The 5,308-nt window shown below is 41.5% G+C and overlaps 1 protein-coding gene across 3 annotated transcripts in view; it reads right to left on the reverse strand.

Moving 5' to 3' along the window:
* ETFRF1 (electron transfer flavoprotein regulatory factor 1) overlaps window positions 1-5,090 on the reverse strand; it is a 14,895-nt gene extending 9,805 nt beyond the window's left edge. Inside the window, exons 1-2 of one of the 3 annotated variants that reach the window (XM_021714068.1) lie at window positions 5,033-5,075; window positions 1,391-1,459 (exon numbers count right to left, since the gene is read on the reverse strand). The gene's annotated coding sequence lies outside the window, so the exon portion shown is untranslated. Of the gene's footprint in view, window positions 1-1,390; window positions 1,462-4,547; window positions 4,640-5,032 lie in introns of those variants that run through there. The other 2 variants (XM_021714066.1, XM_021714067.1) reach the window with 2 other exon arrangements.
* Between the last annotated feature and the right edge of the window lie 218 nt (window positions 5,091-5,308).

The following is a 5,308-nucleotide window of genomic DNA, read 5'->3' on the forward strand; positions in this document are numbered from 1 at the left end:
CTGATAGTGGTGGGAAACTATGGGGGGGAGGGGAAGGGAGATGGGATTAATGGTAGTAAACATCTGTCTGGGGACAGGGAGACACCTCTTATCAACCAGGGTGCCTGAACGAAGCATATTTGTATGCCTAACCCTTAACTGTACCCTACAATATCATAATAAAAAAATATTGATTATAAAAAATAAAAAAAATAAAAATACACTTTCAGATCAGTTTTAAGGGTTATTTTAACTATGAGAAAATACAGATTAAAGTTATTCAATAAAAAATTCAATAAAAAATAATCATGCTGAATAATTTAAGTCTTACTACTTTTATTTTGGTTCAGCCCCCAAGTATAATAATGTAGATTCTCATTGTTACTTTACTTGCCTCCCTGCATTTAGGTATTTTGAAAAATTTACATCTTTCATAATTTGAAAGGCAGGTTGCCAGTGCTTTCTTGTATTTCATGTCATCTTACATTTTTATATATATTCTATATAAAAATTGAGCATAAAATATGTATGTTAAAGTAAAATATACATCTGGGTACTCGTCATTCAAATTATGAATTAGAAAATTAAGAGTCTTAGCAGGCCCATATACCCCTTTCCAATTGTATCTTCTTCCCCATCTCTCCAAGATAGCCTCTAATGACTTTGTATTATCTTACTTTATAATTTTCCCAACACCTGTGAACATTGCCCTAAATATTTAGTTCTGACAATATGAGCAGCAACCATGTGTCTAGTAAGGAAATGGGCAATAATGCTGCTGTTAAATTAAAACTAAACAGTCCTAGCCTGGCTTTACCTTCTCCAGCGTTTATGGATCCCCTGTGGAGAAGCTAATTTATCAATACCACGAGTGAATAGTGGGCTCTTCACAATTTACAGAAATTGGTACCTGGGCAGTTAATTTAGACTACTCAGATCGCTCTCAGCATAACTGGAGACTACTGCAGAGATGTTAAAAATACTCGAAAATAACAGTAGCCTGGGAATAGGGACTGGAGACCAAAAAGAAAAAAATAGGAGATAAGCTTTGGGGATGATGGATATGTTTATTATCTTGATTGTAGTGATGGCTTCATAGGTGTATGTACATGTCAAGTTTATCAAAGTACACTTTAAATAGGTATAGTATATTGTATATCAATTCTACTTCAGTGAAACAAATAATAGAAATGTTAATAAAAGTCTAAGAGCAGGGGTAGAAGACACCGAGATACACGTGCAAGTAGAGATCTAGCTAAATCACAAAGCTGCCAATTAGTAGGTAGGACTGGTGGTTCAACCTGCCCACAGTCAATGGTTGCACAAAAATTGGGATGTGCCTTTCTGGGTGGGGAGGGATCCCTGGGTATCAGCACTTATTTTAAATAATTTTTTAAAAACTGGAAGGTACCTGCTGCTGGTAAAACAGCTAAGCAAAGAACTTTTCTTGCTGGTGATCATAAATCTGCTTTTCTGGCTCCTCTTGTAGGAAAAAAAAAAATCACATAAGAACCAAAATTACTTCCATGTAATACTTGTAAAATTATCCTAATTTTACTAGTTTATAAGCTATTCTCATAAGAAGCATACAATTTAGGAACAAAAAAAAAAAAGCTCCACTTTTCCTGCTTGCTTTAGTCTTTGTCACTTCTGAGCTTTCTTTCTTCCAAAGTCTGGTAATCCTTTTCTTTCCACTCTTATGAGTGAAAGGACAAAAAAGCTTTTCAGATCTGTATACACTGGTAAAGCTCACAGTCTTTGAGTTTCACCTTCACTTACGGTACTCTGAGTGGGCCCTTTATTGGGGAACCTCTGATGTCAGTAGCTTGGATTGTTTCTCTTGGGCTGGCCAGTTACCCAGAGCAGAGTCTGCCCATCTGCTGAGGATTTGCCTATCAAAAGTGAAGGAGGAATGAGGGCCTACCATATTCAGTATTGTGTATACCTAAATTCATTTCATCCCTGTTTTCAGTGTGCTTCTCATGTACTTTAGTTCGCTTGAAGATCCCGTAACTCAGGAACTAGTATTATTTTTTTCCGGAAATAAACCTCCAGTCTTCTGTGGGAATGAGTGGTACACTTAGAAGTCTTTCTCAAATAGCTTTCATGTAGTCCTCTTTAATTTACTTCATTTTCAATTCTAGGGTCCCTGTTCCAGATCCTTTTGAGAGTGTAAACTGGAACTTTTCTGGTGTGCTAAGTCACATTTATTAATCTGTTTTCCATCTTCTAAAGTTTTTTTAGCTGCCATCTTTTCTCCCATTTTCCCCATTTATTTTTTACATCCCTTTATTGAAGATTTAGTAGAGTTTTGGAAGAGAGTGAAATGAGATGAATATACTTAGTGCAAAGAACTATTTAAAAAATATTTGGGCAAAGAACCATTTCCACTGTGATTTAATCTTATTGGAAAATGACTCTTAACCCCATGCCTTTCAGATAATTCAAAATTAAATCTACATAGATATTTCAAATTGTAAATTTCATCCTATTTAATTCCCATTAAGAAACACAGCTTTAACTTAATAATTTGTAATTTGTGAAAGCTTTTAGGGAACTGGCTTAAGTTGCCCTTTTAAATAACAGATTTCCTAGCAAAAATTTAGCTAGCGTAGTTAGGTAAATGTGTCCAGTTCTTTGTTAATTTATATGGGTTAGCATAGTTTGTCTTTATTATTATACAGTTGGCCTTTAGGTTTATTTTAGCCCCTGGGAGAAATAGGTCTCCTTGGGTTCACAATTTAGTGAATGAACAGTTTGAGTGCAGCGGGGACTTGAAGCTGCTCCTGAAGTCATAGAGGTTACTATTTTAAGAGCCAAACAAGTTAAGGGCTAAGAGAAATCCCCTATTATTCCGAGGACTTGGATGTGTGTGGTGAGGGGGGCTGAGTGAGAGTCCCCATCAATAGCTTTTACAATGATTCTAGGTTAAGGAGTGAAGACTTAACCAGCTCCAGTCTTGGGCTAACAGAGAACTGTCATTTTATGAGAGGTTAGGGTGCCTGATATGGTTTAGTTGGTTGTCCCCTCCAAATCTCATGTTGAAAGGTAATGCCCAGTGTCAGGGATGGGGCCCAGTGGAGGTGATTGGGAAAAGGGGAGCAGATCCTTCATGAACGGAGTGGTGCTGTTCTTGCAGTAATAAACGAGTTCTTGCTCTATTAGTATCAGCTGGTTGTTTCAGAGCCGGGCCCCTCCCTTGCTCTCGATTGCACTTCTGCTCTCATGATATGCCAGCCCCCCTTGCCTTGCACCATGAGTAGGTTTCCTGAGACCTCACCAAAAGCAGATGCCAGCACCATCAGAGTATGAGTAAAACGTTTTTTCTTTACAATTTACCCAGCCTCAGGTATTTCTTTATAGCAACGCAAAATGGAATACAGTGCCCAAAGTTTTTGTTAATCATTCCTCTCCACGAAGTTCAGATGACAATAAAAACTGAAGGAAAACTGGTAAAGAAAGGCAGTACATTGTTGTCACTGGGCTCTAGTACACTCGATTGAAACAAGTGAGGCACATTTCCCAAGCTAGTTAAGCCTAGAAAATTTCAAAGATTATTCCAATACACTTGCCAGCACCAAAAGATATACATATACTCAAACAGGTGGGTGGCAAGAGATTTTGACCCTAAAGGCTGGCGTACAGCTTGGTATAGGCCTAGAAGCCAGATTATCCAAGTTGAAAGGAGGTAGTTATGTATGTTCAGAAAGGGTAGGTACTATGCCTGGCTGAAGGTAAAGAAGAGAGAATAGGAAACAGACCTTCTTACCACTTAAGCAGCTTGTACAAGTACTAAAGGAGAACGAAAGTCACTGGCGTGACCCCTAGAACACAGCCCAGTGTCTCAGAACTTAACATATCCATAACAACTCCTCCTCCCTGGGAGGGAGGGTGATAGAGTGAGAACGTCAGTAAATCCTCTCCTCTAAAAGCACACTACTTTAAGGTAATTTGGGATTACCATAACACCTCCTTACCCTCATCAATTCTAGCTTAAACTTCCTGAGGCTTTTTATCATGAAACACTGGCAATTTTCTTGAAAAAATCAAAATGAAAGCTTACTTCCATATCAAATAGCTATAATAAACTGAATTAGAACTCTGTACAAAGTCAATATTAAGATATTCTTCTCATACTAGCAGGATCTGGAGGTGAGATGTTGTAACTATTGCATAACCTGGATTTCTGTTCCCATGGGGATCACATTTTAACCCACAAAGACTTTGCTTAGACCTACTACTTATTTATGAATAATACACTTAGTCAATGCTGCGGGAAGAGAGAGAACATTATTATTGGAATTCAGAGATGAGAAATGGTACCAGTCATTTTTAAGTACTTCAGGTCTTGACATGCTAAAACAGGGAGTGGGTTGGGTCCTAAAATCATAGAGAATTCAGCTAGGCTTTAGAAGAACAGCGTCACTTAGATTCTTCTAGTTATGCTGTTGCTCTAAGGTGCCAGTGTTTCTTCGCGAGGGAAGGACCCTGATATTCCAAAGGTCGTGCTCCGGATTAGTACAGTTAGTCTGTGACCTTGGGCAAACAACTTAGTGAAACTTCCGTACCTCAGCGATCTCCAAGTGTAAGGAATACCTATCCCAGGAACTGCTTCAAACCTTTTCGGACTCTTGTTTGGGGCGCTCTTGGGAGCAAGGGCATCCACGTTGCCCAGAGTCAAACAGAATGAACAGAGAAGATCCGAAGGTCGTTCATCCTAAAATAGCCCACCCTCTTGAAGCCAACGTATTTACCTCTCCAAACTGCCCAAGGAGCCCTGACCCGCGGCCAGCCCACCCCGTGGTGGCCCAGGCCGCCCTCCCGGGAGTCAGGTGCCTGATCCCGCCGCACGCTGGCTCCCTTCCTTCTCAAACTCTTACGGAGGTTCGCCCCGACACCCTCTAGGACGGCAGGGAGGGAGAGACAGTCAACGGTAAAAGTCTCTCACGACCCCCTTCCCACGCGCAGGGGCCCTAGCCCAGGGCAGACTTCACCTCCAGACTCTGGGTTCTGGAAATCAGAATATGACGCGGCGGCGCTTGCACTCACGCACTTTCCGGCACCCCGTAGCCGTAAACGTCTCCCGCCGCTTTGATGCCTGGGTCCGTCAACCGCGAGGCTGGGCGGGGTGGGGGTGGGGCAACCTGTCAGTGAAGGGGGAGGGGCGCCGTCCGGAAGCGCTCTCCGGCTCCCGGTTGGATGCGCCTGCGCGCTGTCCTCGGAGCGCTGGTGGGCGGGGCCTGTCGTCCTGACAACCCGGAGCGTTTCTCCGCACAACTGAGCTCGGGTTTTGCTGAGCGCAGAAGTCGTGCTGGCCTCCTCATGGTGA

The sequence above is a fragment of the Carlito syrichta genome, unplaced genomic scaffold, assembly GCF_000164805.1.
Source record: "Carlito syrichta isolate Samal-C Ts95f unplaced genomic scaffold, Tarsius_syrichta-2.0.1 Scaffold305197, whole genome shotgun sequence".
NCBI lineage: Eukaryota > Metazoa > Chordata > Mammalia > Primates > Tarsiidae > Carlito > Carlito syrichta.